This window comes from Anomaloglossus baeobatrachus, chromosome 10 (genome assembly GCF_048569485.1).
Source record: "Anomaloglossus baeobatrachus isolate aAnoBae1 chromosome 10, aAnoBae1.hap1, whole genome shotgun sequence".
Classification (NCBI taxonomy): domain Eukaryota; kingdom Metazoa; phylum Chordata; class Amphibia; order Anura; family Aromobatidae; genus Anomaloglossus; species Anomaloglossus baeobatrachus.
In genome coordinates this window covers 187,235,624-187,253,407 of record NC_134362.1, presented here as the reverse complement: position 1 = coordinate 187,253,407, position 17,784 = coordinate 187,235,624, and the positions used below count along the sequence as shown (strand labels likewise).

Genomic DNA, 17,784 nt, shown 5'->3' with positions numbered 1-17,784 from the left:
TTATTGAGCTGTTGGTCATTTTGATCAAATCAATGTTTTCTCTGCTGCAGATCTAGCAGTTATACAGAGCTCATGAATATGCTGGACTACTTGCAGCACGGCAAGTAGTCCTGTAATGATAATCTACTGCTGATTAAGCAATGATTTTATCAAAACTACACTAAGCATCTCAGTAAGTGACACACCACTGGAATCAGGATCTCTGTCTCTTTCTTTGCTGCAGATCTAGCAGTTATACAGAGCTCATGAATATGCTGGACTAACTGGCAGCACAAGTAGTCCTGTAATAATAATCTCCTGCTGATTAAACAATGATTTTATCAAAGCTACACTTACAGGATGTATGGCTTAGTGGTTAGCACAGCAGAAAGTGTGGCTCAGTGGTTAGCACTGTAGAACGTGTGGCTCAGCAGTTAGCACTGGAGGAAGTATGGCTCAGTGGTTAGCACTGCACAAAGTGTGTCTCAGTGGTTAGCACTGTATTAAGTATGGCTCAGTGGTTAGCACTGCAAAACACAGTGATTAGCACAGCAGGAAGTGTGGCTTAGTTGTTAGCGCTGCAGAAAGTGTGGCTCAGTGGTTAGCACAGCAGAAAGTGTGGCTCAGTGGTTAGCACTGCAGGAAGTGTGGGTCAGTGGTTATCACAGCAGAAAGTGTGGCTCAGTGGTTAGCACTACAAAACGTGTGGCTTAGTTGTTAGCAGTGCAGGAAACGTGGCTCAGTGGTTAGCACTGCAGTCTTGCAGCACTGGGAGCCCTGGGTTTAATTCCCACCAAGGACAACATCTGCAAGGAGTTTGTATGTTCTCCCCGTGTTTACATGAGTTTCCTCCAAGTTCTCCACTTTCCTCCCACACTCCAAAGACATACAGATAGGGAATTTAGATTGTGACCCCCAATGGGGACAGTGTTCCTGATGTATGTAAAGCGCTGTGGAATGTATTGGCACTAAATAAATAAAGAAAGTATGTTGCCCTTTCAGGATATGTGACTTTTATTGCTGCACGGTGGCTCAGTGGTTAGCACTGCAGTCTTGCAGCGCTGGGGTCCTGAGTTCAAATCCCACCAAAGACATCTGTAAGGAGTTTGTATGTTCTCCCTGTGTTTGTGTGGATGTGATCTGGGGTGTTCGCTTTCCTCCCCCACTCCAAAGACACAGGGAATTTAGATTGTGAGCTCCAATGGGGACAGTCTTCCTATTCTATGTAAACTGTTGTGGAATATATTAGCGCTATATAAAGTATGTTGCCCTTTCAGGTATGTTGCCCCGTTGTGTTGCTGTAAGCTCTGGAAAATTTATAATCATGCGCCAGTTTGTTAATGCAAACGAGGGTTTTGCGGGATTATGGGAGGGGAAAGGGATAAATATTCATTTTGCATTAACAGCCGGCGCACGATTATAAATTTTCTTGGGATTACAGCAACACAACGGGGCAACATAGAGCAATAAAAGTTACATATCCTGAAAGGACTACCCAAACCCTATTTCAGGATGCTATTACCATGGTATGCAAAAATGAACCGCAAATAGGGCTTATATTTTAAGTATACTTCAAAAAATCTTGTTGGGGCTTATTTTTGGGGTAGGTCTTATTTTCAGGGGAAACACAGTATGACTAAGGCTGTGATCAGACGAGCATAGGAAAAATCGTCCTTTTGTTTCTGAATTCCCATTTTTTACGTCCACAATTAAAAGTATTAAAAGGCCCAGTTCATTTCCATACTAGAGTTGAGCAGATAGTGAAAAATCCGGTTCCGGTGGCAACCCGGCGGGTTGAGAAAGAAGTCCGGATCCGATCCGGAGTTCGGCCCCATATATGTCAATGGGGAGTGGAATCCGGGGACACGCGAGAGCGCGAGAGCCAGAGCGAGAGAGAGCCAGGGCGAGAGAGAGTGAGCGAGAGCCAGAGCTAGAGAGAGCACGAGAGCCAGAGCGAGAGAGAGAGCGAGAGCCAGAGAGCGAGAGCAAGAGCGAGAACGAGAGCCAAAGCGAGAGAGAGAGAGAGAGAGTGAGAGCGCGAGAACGAGAGCGAGCGAGAGAGAGAACGAGAGCAAGAGAGAGCGAGAGAGAGAACGAGAGCGAGAGCGAGCGATAGCCAGAGCGAGAACGAGAGCGCGAGAGAGTGAGCGAGAGCCAGAGCGAGAGAACGAGAGCGAGAACGAGAGAGCGAGCGCAAGAAAAAAAAAAAAAACGATCTGGATTGTGCACCTGGAATCCCACGTCCGGGGTCGAACGCGGATCTGTCGCTCAAACCGTGCAGATCCGGATTTTGCCAATCCGGGTCCGCTCAACACTATTCCATACGTGATCTTTGCAATGGATCCATTATGTCCAGATACCATCGGTGTCACAATCCGCTGCGTCCGTCTCTCCCCCCGGGTGGCCGTAGACCCCCAAAATCGACTTAGATACTCAGTGTACACAGACTAAAGAAAAACTCAACACTGAATATGTAGAAAAACCCCAATCTTTACTGCAGTGCGACATTGTATGACGAGTGCGGTCAGGGAGATGCAGTTACCCCAGATACATATACATTATATATATATTTACACAATCATTCAGTCTTTACATTTTTATTATTTTTTTTTATAATTTTCTTACAAAAATAGGATTTGAACCTCCTGAGGAAGGCCTGGGGTCTGGCGAAACGTTGCCCCGCAACAGTTAATCTCAACCCGGCCAGTCCTGAAGGGGGTTAAATCTCAGCCGGCGCGCCTGTACTTCTCCATATTAAGGTCCTATGTAGCGATACAGTCTGTACATATATATATCCAGAGGGAGTCCAGGAAGCAGACGGGATCGTTGGCTGCGAAAGCTCCGGATTAAAGGCAGTTCAGGGTGAGAGGCCGGCACATGCAATAGGGACAAGGCAGAGGAGGCGGTGAGGGTCCGACCGGCTCGGGAGTGGAACGTCCATGCCTTAAAGTGCAACTCAGAAATTCTTCTTTTTGCTTGGTCCAAAGTCTACACCCCAAAATCCTACTGACCTTGTGATAGGAGGACATCGGGGGATGGGTCGGGGGTCTCTACTGCTCTATATGAAGGACGTGACAACTCCATCTCCTGTACGGAACTGCTCACTTCTTTTGCATAGGAAAATACTGCCTCTACAGGTCACACTGAGTATTGCAGGACTATGAATTTATAATATATATATATAGATGACAGGGTGATTATGACGATACCCCAGTGTCTTACATGTCACTGCCCTGGAGTAGCGCAGTACATAGTGGGGCGAAACACTTAGTGTCTTCACGGGTGCGCTTTAATAACCTCTCGCAACGTTCCCTTTAATCTTGCAGATTTGCTCAATAGTGATTCATTCACTCCCCAGCTATTGTAGAACTACAACTCCCAGCATGCCAAGCAGCCACAACTTCCTAACCACTTTTACCCCAGTGTAATAGGCGCACATTTCTGTGCCAGTGATGCGGCCAAATGTCTCGGCCCAGGTGTGGTTCTAAAGACCCGAAATTATAGGGGTGGGGGGGGGGGTTAAAGATGTGAGGAGACCCCCAATCATGCTGTGTAATTCATCAGTTATGTGAAACTAGACACAGGGGGCAGCAGCCGTTAGGGCATGCTGGGAGTTGTAGTTTGACCCTGCACCCCCCATCACATGTAGGCTACAAAAGATTATTAGCTGGGTGGCTGCTGACAACCATTGGTGTCATTATGGGAGGGTATACCTTTGCAATTATTTTAGAAAGCTGCAATTTCCTAATTTTTCGATCAATTTTATAAAGAGCACCCGTCAATTGTCATAAGTGTAATTTATTCCCGCTATTCTCCTGAATCCGGCGATGTTTTTCTTGTCTTCCTGCTCCTTTCCGTTCCCAAGATACAGCCCCATATATAAATCCAGTAATTTTAGCCAAAAGGGTATGATCCTAGTCTCTGTGGGCGTTGTTCATGGGAACCACACCCACTTGGCTAAGAAGACTAAATTTCTATACAGGGAAGAAGTGGCCGTATCTCAGGAACGGAGAGGCGCAGGAAAAAAAGAAAAACATCGCCGGAATCAGGAGAAAAGCGGCGTCTATACAAGGTTGGTGAAAAAATGACAATGATGACGGGTCGGCTTTATGGACTATAGCAAATTTTTAGATCAGCGCACTACAGGAAAAACGTATGTAAATTGTGTCTATAGGTGGCGAGAGAGAAACGGTTTTGTAATGAAATGTAGATTTCGAGCAGTTTGGGCACAATATGATCCATCCGATGTCCCTGGTGGCCCCGCACCTTCCCTCCAGGACCAGCGATGACACCAGCGCAGCTCCTCTCCACAAGGCATCTGCTCACAGCGATGGGTTCATTCTGTAGAAGCTTAATATTATACACAGGAGAGGAAATAAGCACCTGGATTAGACCAGGATTCCTCCCACAGGACTCTACATTAGCGTGAGGAATTGGGGGGAGAGGGCGGTGTAGGTGCGACTGCTGCATCTCATCACAGTTTCTTGACTGTCCGATATTGGGGATGAGAGGTCTCCGGCCTGGGTCTGGTGTTTAGGATGTCCACGCTTTTACGGCTGGAGCAGACCACATCGCGGATGAAGCTGGCGCAGTCCGAACAGACGTCCTTCAGAGCAGAACCTTGAGCGTAGATGTGGGGAAACTGACCCTCCACGTTCTTCCAGGACAGACCGCTGCAGGACCTGGACAAAAGTGAAAAAGGAGGGGAGCGTTACTAGCGTAAAGGAGGAATGGGGGGGGGGGGAAGCGTTACTAGCGTAAAGGAGAGATGGGGGGGAGCGTTACTAGCGTAAAGGAGAGATGGGGGGGGAGATGGGAGGAGAAGCGTTACTAGCGTAAAGGAGAGATGGGGGGGGAGTGTTACTAGCGTAAAGGAGGAATGGGGGGGGAACGTTACTAGCGTATAGGAGAGATGGGGGGGAGCGTTACTAGCGTAAAGGAGAAATAGGGGGGGGGAGCGTTACTAACGTAAAGGAGGGGAGGGTGGGAGCGTAAAGGAGAGATGGGGGGAGAGTTACTAGCGTAAAGGAGAGATGGGGGCAGCGTTACTAGCGTAAAGGAGGAATGGGGGGGGGGAGCGTTACTAGCGTAAAGGAGGGGAGGGTGGGAGCGTAAAGGAGAGATGGGGGAGAGTTACTAGCGTAAAGGAGAGGAGCATGATGCAAAATTTAAAGGGCAAATCCAGTTATGTATGAAAGTGTTTCTAGTGCACAGATCTGCCTGTAGGGGGCGCTATTATAGCAGTCAAAAGGGTTCTCATTTGACAAAGTGACTGTATGTTGCTTGGATCATTATGATCCGAGAACACAGAGAATGAAGGAACCACAACACTGGTGGAGCACGGCTCCCCTTCTACTGTTCTGCTCTGCATAAAAGGAGAAGAGCACTAAAAGTGCAGAGGGAGGAGAGCACTAAAAGTGCAGAGGGAGGAGAGCACTAAAAGCCAGTGGAGGGGAGCACTAAATGTGTAAAGGAGGAGGAGAGCGCTAAATGTGTAAAGGAGGAGGAGAGCACTAAAAGTGCAGAGGAGGAGGAGAGCACTAAATGTGTAAAGGAGGAGGAGAGCACTAAATGTGTAAAGGAGGAGGAGAGCGCTAAATGTGTAAAGGAGGAGGAGAGCACTAAAAGTGTAAAGGAAGGAGAGCACTAAAAGTGCAGAGGAGGAGGAGAGCACTAAATGTGCAAAGGAGGAGGAGAGCACTAAAAGTGTAAAGGAAGGAGAGCACTAAAAGTGTAAAGGAAGGAGAGCACTAAAAGTGTAAAGGAGGAGGAGAGCACTAAATGTGTAAAGGAGGAGGAGAGCACTAAATGTGTAAAGGAGGAGGAGAGCGCTAAATGTGTAAAGGAGGAGGAGAGCACTAAATGTGTAAAGGAGGAGGAGAGCACTAAATGTGTAAAGGAGGAGGAGAGCGCTAAATGTGTAAAGGAGGAGGAGAGCGCTAAATGTGTAAAGGAGGGCGAGAGCGCTAAATGTGTAAAGGAGGAGGAGAGCGCTAAATGTGTAAAGGAGGAGGAGAGCGCTAAATGTGTAAAGGAGGAGGAGAGCGCTAAATGTGTAAAGGAGGAGGAGAGCGCTAAATGTGTAAAGGAGGAGGAGAGCGCTAAATGTGTAAAGGAGGAGGAGAGCGCTAAATGTGTAAAGGAGGAGGAGAGCACTAAAAGTGTAAAGGAAGGAGAGCACTAAAAGTGCAGAGGAGGAGGAGAGCACTAAAAGTGTAAAGGAAGGAGAGCACTAAAAGTGTAAAGGAAGGAGAGCACTAAAAGTGTAAAGGAGGAGGAGAGCACTAAATGTGTAAAGGAAGGAGAGCACTAAAAGTGTAAAGGAAGGAGAGCACTAAAAGTGTAAAGGAAGGAGAGCACTAAAAGTGTAAAGGAGGAGGAGAGCACTAAATGTGTAAAGGAGGAGGAGAGCGCTAAATGTGTAAAGGAGGAGGAGAGCGCTAAATGTGTAAAGGAGGAGGAGAGCGCTAAATGTGTAAAGGAGGAGGAGAGCGCTAAATGTGTAAAGGAGGAGGAGAGCGCTAAATGTGTAAAGGAGGAGGAGAGCACTAAATGTGTAAAGGAGGAGGAGAGCGCTAAATGTATAAAGGATGGAAGCACTAAAAGCGCAGAGGGAGGAGAGCCCTAAATGTATAGAGGAAGGGAGCGTTAATATCCTGGTACAATATTTAAAGGGCAAATCCAGTTATGTATGAAAGTGTTTCTAGTGCACAGATCTGCCTGTAGGGGGCGCTATTATAGCAGGCAGAAGGGTCTTCTCATCTGATAAAGAAAGTGATTATATGTTGCTTAAATCATTCTGCTCCGAGACCACAGAAAATGAAGGAACCCCTGCACTGGTGATGTACGGCTCCCCATTTACTGTTCTGCTGTGCAGAGCTGCGCCCGGGCACCAGATGTGCAGGGAGCGGCACAGTTGGGTGTCCAAGAGCGCTGCTGTGAAGGGAAAGAGATGCAGCACTCAATCAGCACTGCAGTCATGCGATGCTGCAATACAACCCCATGGACATTCATTCGATGCAACGCTGCCTTCGCCATGAGCGATCCGTAACACCGATGTGACGGGCCAGTAATGGATACTCACTGGAAGGCGTCCCGCTTCTTGTGAGAATTTCCACTTGTGCTGATTACTCCTTGCGGGATCTCAAACCCCACGCTGTAGACTGGAATGTGCCCCAACTTCTTGGCGGGAAGCTTCATCTATCGGAGAAAATCAACGGATGACTATGAGCTGCAGCAACGGCACATGACCGGAAGTGATATATACATCATGCAGACAGGGAAAGAAATATTAGCACAGTGACTGACTCTTTGTGATTTCAGCTCTGCAGGTCATTAATTTTTATTTAAAATGAAACAACGGAGATGGAATTGAAGTGTAAACGTCCTGGTTTACTTAAATGGGATAAACAAAAATATCCTGTGAAATGTTTAGGAATTGCAGCCATTTTTCTACAGAACCTCCTCATTTCAGGGGCTCAAAAATAATTGGACAAATTAACTTTACCATAAATAAAATGTCATGGTTAATCCTTTGCAGAGAATCCTTTGCAGCAATGACGGCCTGAAATCTTTCGGCTGTGGAAGCCTCCATCGCTGGTTTCCTGCTTGTGAGGCTTTGCCGCCTTTCCTACTTGTTTCTGGGTTTTTCTGCCTTACTTTGTGTCATCTTCATGTGAGATGCAGCTGGATGGGCTGAGATCTGGTGAGGACTCGGCCATTGCAGAATATTCCACTTCTTGGTTTTTGCAGGATATTTTGGGTCATTTTCCATCCTTCTGTGAGACATCATCCAATCATTGCTGCATTTGGTAGAATCTGAGCAGAGAGTCTCACTCTGTGCACTTCATAATTCATCCGACTGCTTCTGTCTTCAGTCACATCATCAATAACCACTAGTTCCCCAGGGCCATTGTTAGTCCTGCATGTCCGGCCATCACACCACCTCTGTCATGTGACACGGTGACCCCCACTCTCTAGTTGCCCCTTGCGGTGAGCCCCTCTGTATTTGCTCTGATGACGTCTTGTCTTTATGGTGGATTTTGATACTGAAACACCAAATTCCTGGAGAAAGTTCTTCACTTGGTGGATGTTGTGAAAGGTTTTTCTTCACCATGGAAGGGAATCTGATCATCCACCATTGTTGTCTTCCAGGGCCGTCCCAGCTTTTTTGAGTTACCACCTCACCAGTACGTTTTGTTTTGGGTTTTTTTCCAGAATGTACTAAACTGTTGATGTTGCCGCTCCTAACATTTTTGCTCTCTCTGATGGATTTCTTCTTTTTCTCAGCCTAATGATGGTCGGTTTCTCTTCCTCTGACCTCACGTTGTGAGTTCACAGCAACAGCTTTCAAATGCAAATGCCGCACCTGGAATCAGCTCCAGACCTTTTACCTTCTTATGAGGATGGATTGCTGAGGGAATAGCTTATGCCGCCCATTAAAGGGCTTTTTGAGATAATTGTCCAAATTACTTTTGGTTCCTTGAAAAAGAAGCAGCTACATATTAAAGAGCTGTGATTCCTAAACCCCTTCCTCCAATTAGGATGTGAATCCCCTCAAACTAAAGCGGAGAGTCAGCACTTTAAGTCCAGGTTGAGTAAATCTAAATGCCACAACTTGTGTCACTGTCCAAAGATTTCTTGACCTAACCGTATATTGACTGGATTATCAGAAATGCCGGACTACTGGTGAGTGGAAAGAATCTGTAGTCCAACATGCGACTCTCAGGACCCAATACAGAAGAAGTCTGAATATATCTATGAACATGCATCATATATGGCTGGGTATTGTAGTTCTACAGAAACCATATGGCCACCTGCAATCTTACCTTAATGCTACAGGAGCCGCAAGCAGATCTAGAAAGGAGAAAAAGGAGTTTTAACATACATCAACTATCTCCGGTACTGATATATTTCAAGACAAGAGAGCGGAAAAAAAGAGAGCGGAAAAAAAGAGAGCGGAAAAAAAGAGAGCGGAAAAAAAGAGAGCGGAAAAAAAGAGAGCGGAAAAAAAGAGAGCGGAAAAAAAGAGAGCGGAAAAAAAGAGAGCGGAAAAAAAGAGAGCGGAAAAAAAGAGAGCGGAAAAAAAGAGAGCGGAAAAAAAGAGAGCGGAAAAAAAGAGAGCGGAAAAAAAGAGAGCGGGAAAAAAAAGAGAGGAAGAAGAAAAAAAAAAAAGAGGAAAAAGAAAAAAGAAAGAAAGAAAGGAAAAAAAAAAAAAAAAGGACAGTCTGATCTCTTCTCAGACTTCGTCTCCATGGATGAAGAAGAGAAAGTGCCCATATGACTGAAGGGGAGGGTGGGGAGTGCAGCAGCCATACACAGACTAAGAGGTGCCTGATATGTCAAGGACTTCTATAACCCACCTTGGAGGAGCCTCCAACCCCCACCAGGGATGGACCCATATCCCAATTTTTATCACTTGGTTTGGCAACGCCAACATTATACTTGGACTTGTCGATAAAGGTATTTTCTTTTAGAGAGCGAGCGTCGTGCGGGGGGGGGGGGGGGGGGGGGGGGACTTGGCCGCGCGGAGGGGAAAAAAAAAAAAGACTTGGCGCGCGAGGGGAAAAAAAAAAAAAAAAAGACTGTGGCGCGCGAGGGGAAAAAAAAGACTTGGCGCGCGAGGGGAAAAAAAGACTTGGCGCGCGAGGGGAAAAAAAGACTTGGCGCGCGAGGGGAAAAAAAGACTTGGCGCGTGAGGGAAAAGACAGGGCGCGAAGAGAAAAGAGAGCAAGACAGAAAGACAAGAAAGAGAAATCTAATTGTGACTTGCATTTCCTCAAGCAGCCACTAGATGGCGTGCATATTCTCTTTGGATGGAAGAAGGTTGAGCATTAACCTGGAGAAGGCTGCAGACGTCCCACCACGGCTCTCATGTACAATAATGGCCATATCTCACCTTTTACAGAATAGGCAATTTGCCGGCCAAGAGAACAGAGGAAATTTCATCCGGCAACAGCAGCAAACCTGAGGAGGCAGACACAAGCGCCATGATGATCTGTTCTGCACAAGTGCCCAGAAGGGAAGCCAATATGGCCACAAGTGGATTTTTGAGGCTGCGAGTGTTGTATGCGGGTCGGATTTGCGATGATGATGGCAGTGGTTGTCCTCCATACCTTTCCTTTCTTCAGGTTGGTGTACAGCTCTTTGCTCTGCAGAAACTTCTCCATCTCGGCCTTCACCAGCACCCGCCGCACGTTCATCACTTCTTCTACGGTCAACGCCAAGGTGTCCACAGGGTGACTGAACTCCTGCAGAGAGGACACAACCTTCAATCGCGCGGCTCTGAGAAGAAACGGACCGGTACCCTGCACTGCACACGGCACGTACCAGCCAGCGATGTCTGGAGCTGTTGTCTACGGCCGACTCCGGTTCTGCCTTCTCTTGCACGGAGCTGAGGCTGGGCGAGGGGCATCCAGAGCTGCCATAGTCCGAATAACCCACTGGAAAAGGAAACCTGACATTAATGCACCCAATCCGTGTAATAACCCCCCGTCCACGGGAGGGGGGGGGGTGGTGTGTTGGGGCGTGCGGACGCTTACTAGAATGCCGATGCAGGGGTCTGTGGGGGGTGTTCATGCTGCCGATCGAGCACGAGGACTCCGGTCCTCGTTCTTCTGGAGCCGTTTCCCTCTGTGGCCGGTGTCCCATCTCCGTCTGTAACTGCAACAGGTCCTGCTCCGAAAACGAGCGGTCACGTTTCAGGGGAAAAGGAGCACTAGTCACCCGCCGCAGCTCAGAATTGGGAGAGTCATCGTCCTGGAGTAGATATGGCAGCAGAGTTATACATGTTTGCTTTTAAGAAACACCAAACTTTCCTTAAAGGGAATCTGTCACCAGGTTTTTGCTCCCCCATCTGAGAGCAGTATAATGTAGAGACAGAGACCCTGATTCCAGCAATGTGTCACTTACTGGGCTGTTTGCTGGCATTTTGATAAAAATCACTGTTTTCTCTGCTGCAGATCTAGCAGTTATACAGAGCTCATGAATATGCTGGACTACCTGCAGCACGCCAAGTAGTCCTGTAATGATAATCTCCTGCTAATTAAACAGTGGTTTTAGCAAAACTAGACAAAACAGCTCAGTAAGTGACATCGCTGGAATCAGGGTCTATCTCTACATTATGCTGCTCTCAGATTGATGGCAAAAACCTGGTGACAGATTCCCTTTAATAATGCCTGACCTTATATTAATACTGCATCAAGCTTTACAGCTGTTCTAGCCATCAATCCCTTAGTATCTTTACATTTTATATTTCACAGACAATGTAGTTAGAAAGTACAATTACATTACTGATCCTGAGTTACCTCCTGTATTATGCTCCAGAGCTGCGCTCACTATTCTGCTGGTGCAGTCACTATATACATACATTACATTACTGATCCTGTACTGATCCAGAGTTACCTCCTGTATTATACTCCAGAGCTGCACTCACTATTCTGCTGGTGCTGTCACTGTGTAAATACATTACATTGCTGATCCTATGTTACATCCAGTATTATACAGAGCTGCACTCACTATTCAGCAGCTCTAGAGCATAATATAGGATCAGTATAGGATACAGAACGCAATAAACTCAATTTTTATGTAGATGAATGCTTTACAAAATGTCCACGACTGAGAACGTACCAATACGCTCAAAATCATAAAGGGGTAATCACCGCCGGCTGCTACGGTGAGCCGGCAGTGATCCCTGGACATGTCTGCTGGTCAAATCAGCAGATGTGTGCAGCTATCAGGCGTGGGTGGATCCACGATCCACCTGCGCCTGTCAACCCCTTAAATCGTGATGACATAATGTGACAGCGCAATTTAAATGGCCGCAGCGGGGAAAATCTCCTTAACGGGTTGCCGATAGTTGCCATGGTAGTGACGACTCATGTAATAATTCCAGTCGCTATCATGACGTAGTTCCTGTTACAGCCGGCTGTAACAAGAACGCAGCATTTCTGCTGATCAGAGCGGTGCAGCTCTGATCAACAGAAATGAACCAGCGATCAGACTGCTGATCTAGACAATTTAACCCCCCCCCCAACAAACTCAAGAGTTCAAATCACCCTCCATTCACCCCATTGAAAATTAAAGTGTTAAAAAAATAAAAAAAAGTTCAGAAATGCCCGATCTATGAAAATATAAGATCAATTAATCTGATTGGAATTTTTTTGCAGTTACGCCATGTACCAAACGACAAAATTATGTTTTTGGGTAGTTTCAAATTGTTGCATTTTGTGCACAACAGGCGATCAAAATGTAGCATCTGCACAAAAATAGCACCAAGAAAAAAAAAAAAAAAAAAAAAAATCAGCCGTCGCTGAGCCCCAGATCCCAAAAAATGAGAACGCTACAGGTAAAAGTAAACCTATACATGTTTGGTGTCTACGAACTCGCACCGACCTCAGCCATCACACCCACACATCAGTTTTAACATAGTTAACACGGTGAATAAAATACCCCAAAAACAATTGTGCAATTTTTCCGCACTTGAATTTTTTTTGCTCTTTTCCCCACACACTATATGGTAAAACTCATGGTTTCTTTTAAAAGTACAGCTCGTTTTGCAAAAAAATAAGCTCTCACACGGCGAGAGTTAGGGAAAAATTAAAAAGGTTACGGCTTTCGGAAGAAGGGGAGCCAAAACGAAAACAAAAATTGCCCGGGGGTGAAGGGGTTAAAGCAGACCCTTCACTTTACAGCTGCAGCCCCTTGTACAGATACATACAGATGGTCCTATTGTACATATTGGCATTTTTCGCCTTAACCTTCCTCGGTGAATAATCAGGGCTGTGCACCTCGGACAGATTCATCTCTTCCATCTCTGCCGGCGTGGGAGCCTTGAGCAGTATTCGGGGCCGAGCCCGCGGGGCCGCACCGTCCGGAACCGAGAGGTTCATACAAGACGTTGACTTCTTGTCAGCAGAACAGGCGTCCACAATACACGGGAGCGAGCCAAATCCTGAGAGAGGATAGAACAGAAGACATTGGGACACGTGCAGAGGACGTGTGAAGGAGAAGAACGGCTGTGAGCCCCGAATAGAGGAGAATGTCGCAACTCGATCGGATCTCACAAAACGGAGAAGATGGAGAAATTCTGGTCTCCATCTTCTCATCTGTGATACGAGAGAATCGGATCAAACTGACACTATTCAGGGTTTGCTCCGAGTGTCACATACTGGATCCGGTTCTCCGGCACACACACTACCCGCTCGTGTAACCCGTCCACACCGCACCTTTCTGTCCTCGTTTTTCCGTCTGCACCGGACGCAGTTTCGGTTCTTGTTTAATCTCCTCCAGAATCCTTTCATGGAGACTGATCTGTCTGAGCGGCAGCGGGGGAAGATTTCTTTTGGACACCTGCGGCGAACAGAACCGGTCAGTTTACAGATCGCGCTGCACAATGAGCGACGTAAGACAGCGCCTCACCGGCTTCAGAGGAGGACGGGACCTGATGAAGTCCAGGATCAGTTCATGGGCGTCCTTCTTCACCTTGGGAGGTATATCCCCTCCGATCTGCCGAGAAACAGAATTCAACACTAAGATTTCAAAAGCCACAACGATGAAACATGAGTTTTCTGAGCAGATTTTCCCCATAGATTTGCATTAGATGCAGAAAATCCGCATATGCGTTTTTTTTAGCGCAGTTACGCGCATCAAAGACGCATGGAATCCAACCCTAAAAAAAGTCAAATACCAGGAAGTTTAAACAAAATAAATATATATATAAAAAAAATTATATTAATATATATATATATATATATTAATATATATATATATATATATATATATATATATATACATACACATACACACATATATATATATATATATATATATATAAAAAAAATATATTTTAATTTTTTTTTTTTAAATAAATAAAAATAAAATCAGCTTTTATTTTAATTTTAAACATGACACCAAACAGAAAAAAAAACGCAGCTAAAAAAAAAAAACAATAATAATGCAAAAAAACAAAATTTACAGTATAGGAGCAAAAATTCTGCAAGATGAAAAACTCATTGTGGGAACGTATCTGTGTATTTTTTTGCAAACTAAAAGCACAATATGTTCGTTTTTGATACAAGTTGTGGATCAAATTGTCCCACTAAAGTCAATGAGAGTCAAGCACAGTGCTCCACTGATACCGGCAGTCCCATAGACAATGAATGCAGCAAAGATGGGGCCCCATTTTCTGGATTTCTGGGGGTACTAGGAGTTGGATCCACAGTAATCAGTTATCCCCTATGGGCCGTTTCACACATCAGGCATTTCGCCGGATTACCGGATCCGGCACACTCCAATACAGTGTTAATACTGTAGAATAGCATCGCAGCACGCTCCGGTCATATGACAGCATGTGACCGGAGGTTGCCGTGATGCTACTGTACTGTATTAACACTGTATTGGAGTGTGCTGGATCCGGTAATCCGGTGAAATGCCAGATGTGTGAAACGGCCCTAAAAACACTGACGTTTTGCACGGACCGTGTTGAAGGCGAGTATGGCCCTCGGTGTGCCGTGATTTTGGCACATGTAGGTTCTCCACCTGCTATCCGTGATAGCACACGGAGAGCAAGAACTTTATACTCGCCTGTTTCCGGCATTGCTGTCTTTGGTGCTGCTGCTTCCGCAGTAAATATTCATGAGCATAATGAGCGGGCCCGGAAGCAAGTGACAGCAGCGCCGAAGACAGGCGAGTATAGGAAATAATTTTATGTTATGACACATGTTTTCTCCAGTACGTGTCACACGGATCACATCAGTGTGCGGTCAGTATGACACCCGTGCTGCCGGAGAAAAACAGATATGTCGCCATGTGGAGCACACGGACACACAGTCCATTCCAAAAGACAGAGGCATGCGCCGACCCATTGATTTCTACTGGGTCTATGTGCGTCCGTGTCTCCAGGATATGTGATAACGGAGGTCATACCAGAAACACGAATGTGTGAAGGAGGCCTTATGAGTAGGGAATAACTTACCCATCTTGGAAAAAAAAAAAGCCCTTATACAAGCCCCATACTGGACAGGTGCCTATATGGTGGTTGTAAAATCCCAGCAAAACACTGCAACAAAACCACAGCACATGGCTGACATGAAACCACAAGAGTTCCTTTCTACTCACCATGACTTTGCGCAGTTTGTAGTTTCGTGCCCGGATGTCCTGCATAAGCATCTCAAAGGGCGTGAGCTGGTACTCCGTGGGCAAAGAGTTAAACGTCTTCTCCCGCACCTTCTTCAGCTGCACCCCATGCCGCAGATCTCTCATCAGCTGCACCCACAAACGTGCCTGTAGGAGGCAAGACACCAAGTGTGATGTGCACAGCATGGAGCACACCGTGGAGCGTGCGCAGCCGTGCAACACGCACACATAACACAGCATACACTGCACAGCACCCAGCAACGAGCACAGAGCCACACACACAGTGAATGTAGTACGGCGGGACACACAACGACTGCAAGACATGGGGATATACACAATGGGCAGCAGAGGCCATGCAGGATCACTCACACCATGCTCAGGGATATACACAGGTGCCTGTCTCAGGACTTCTCAGGGATTTACACAGGTGCCTGTCTCAGGACTTCTCAGGGATATACACCGGTGCCTGTCTCAGGACTTCTCAGGGATATACACAGGTGCCTGTCTCAGGACTTCTCAGGGATTTACACAGGTGCCTGTCTCAGGACTTCTCAGGGATTTACACAGGTGCCTGTCTCAGGACTTCTCAGGGATATACACCGGTGCCTGTCTCAGGACTTCTCAGGGATTTACACAGGTGCCTGTCTCAGGACTTCTCAGGGATTTACACAGGGGCCTGTCTCAGGACTTCTCAGGGATTTACACAGGTGCCTGTCTCAGGACTTCTCAGGGATTTACACCGGTGCATGTGTCAGGACTTCTCAGGGATTTACACCGGTGCATGTGTCAGGACTTCTCAGGGATTTACACCGGTGCCTGTCTCAGGACTTCTCAGGGATATACACAGGTGCCTGTCTCAGGACTTCTCAGGGATATACACAGGTGCCTGTCTCAGGACTTCTCAGGGATTTACACAGGTGCCTGTCTCAGGACTTCTCAGGGATATACACCGGTGCCTGCCTCAGGACTTCTCAGGGATTTACACAGGTGCCTTTCTCAGAACATCACATCCATCTGGTCTCATGTACAAGAAGCTTACTATCCCAACCAGGAGGCTACAAGGATGGGGAGCACTAAATTATATGAAGGCTGAGGCTCCGTTCCACCATGGTATTATGCACCGGCACCAAAAAAAACCCTTTAAATGAGACCATTCCATTTTGACACCTGTATTATGGCCGTAAGTTATCACAAATCATTACTCTACTGATCGGAACTGATGGTTTCATAAGGACTGGGTCGGGACTTGCAGATATACGTAATACTTGCACAAATATATGTCTGAAATATGGGTATTGGTTTGCATCCATATAGCTGTTTTAATCGATCAGCTATGGGGCTGTTTTTGCAACAAGTGCATGGATTTCTATGGCCACGTCATCATTGTCCTAGCCAAAGCCACCATGTAGGCTCCGATCTAATGTAAAGCCCCTCACCCAGTCTGTGTTCTGCAGGTTCACCAGTCCGTCCGATTCTGTCTCCTCCACCCTCATCTTCATCAGTATCTAAGAAATCAAAACCAATGTATTATCCAGGACATCGGTGGGGGGGGGGAAATATTGTCAGGGACCAGTCATGGTGGGCTTCACTCTCACCTCTTTGGCTTCTCGTATTTTGTGGAGAAAAGCTTGAAGCTCCACAGTCTCGCAAAGAGCGCCCTGCATACCGCCTGGTAGTGGATGGACGCCTCCTGGGGTCCGGGAGATGCGAGGCACAGAAGCGCAGAACTGCCGAAAAACTCCGCACCACCTTTGGAGGAGCTTCTTCATCTTCATCCTCTGTTCCTTCATAACCTTCGTCTGTCATGACCCCCTCAGATTCGCTGGCGGCCATGAGGTCGATGAGCTGCTCCAGTTGGGGGCTGAGCTCTCGCTCCTCGCTCTCATCGAGCCCCCAGTCCAGTGCCCGGTAGATGGTAAAGCCAAGACATTGCACCATCTGTAGGGGTAAGAAGGAGACGTAAGTGCCCAGTAGATGGTAAAGCCAAGACAGTGCACCATCTGTAGAGGTAAGAAGGAGACGTAAGTGCCCGGTAGATGGTAAAGCCAAGACAGTGCACCATCTGTAGAGGTAAGAAGTGCCCAGTAGATGGTAAAGCCAAGACAGTACACCATCTGTAGAGGTAAGAAGGAGACGTAAGTGCCCGGTAGATGGTAAAGCCAAGACAGTGCACCATCTGTAGAGGTAAGACGGAGACGTAAGTGCCCGGCAGATGGTGCAATGTCTTGGCTTTACCATCTGTAGAGGTAAGAAGGAGACGTAAGTGCCCGGTAGATGGTAAAGCCAAGACATTGCACCATCTATAGAGGTAACGGGGATCCTAACTCTCAACCAAAACCCCCAACATAAGTCGCCATTTTGCTATGACGAGCTGACTGAGCAAGACCCTGTGATGGGATGTCCTCGCCCTGTATCTTCAGGGCACTGCCCACAACATACCCATGTCTATCATTGCGTGAGCTGAAGATACAGAGAAGGGTCAGAAGATGGAAAGCACGAAAAGTAGATCTATAGGTGGCTGTAACCTCTTCTATTCTGGACTAGATGGAAGATCATAGCCGCCCGAAAGTCATTACCGGCTGCCCTACATTACACGTCCGCCATGGCCTATTTCCTATAAATTACTCTCATTGAGGTCCAGAAATACCATCAGGGTCGTTTTCATTGTAT

The 17,784-nt window shown here is 46.8% G+C and overlaps 1 pseudogene; it reads right to left on the bottom strand.

Moving 5' to 3' along the window:
- Positions 1-3,822: 3,822 nt before the first annotated feature.
- Positions 3,823-17,557, bottom strand: LOC142254392 (protein spire homolog 2-like; annotated as a pseudogene).
- Positions 17,558-17,784: the final 227 nt, after the last annotated feature.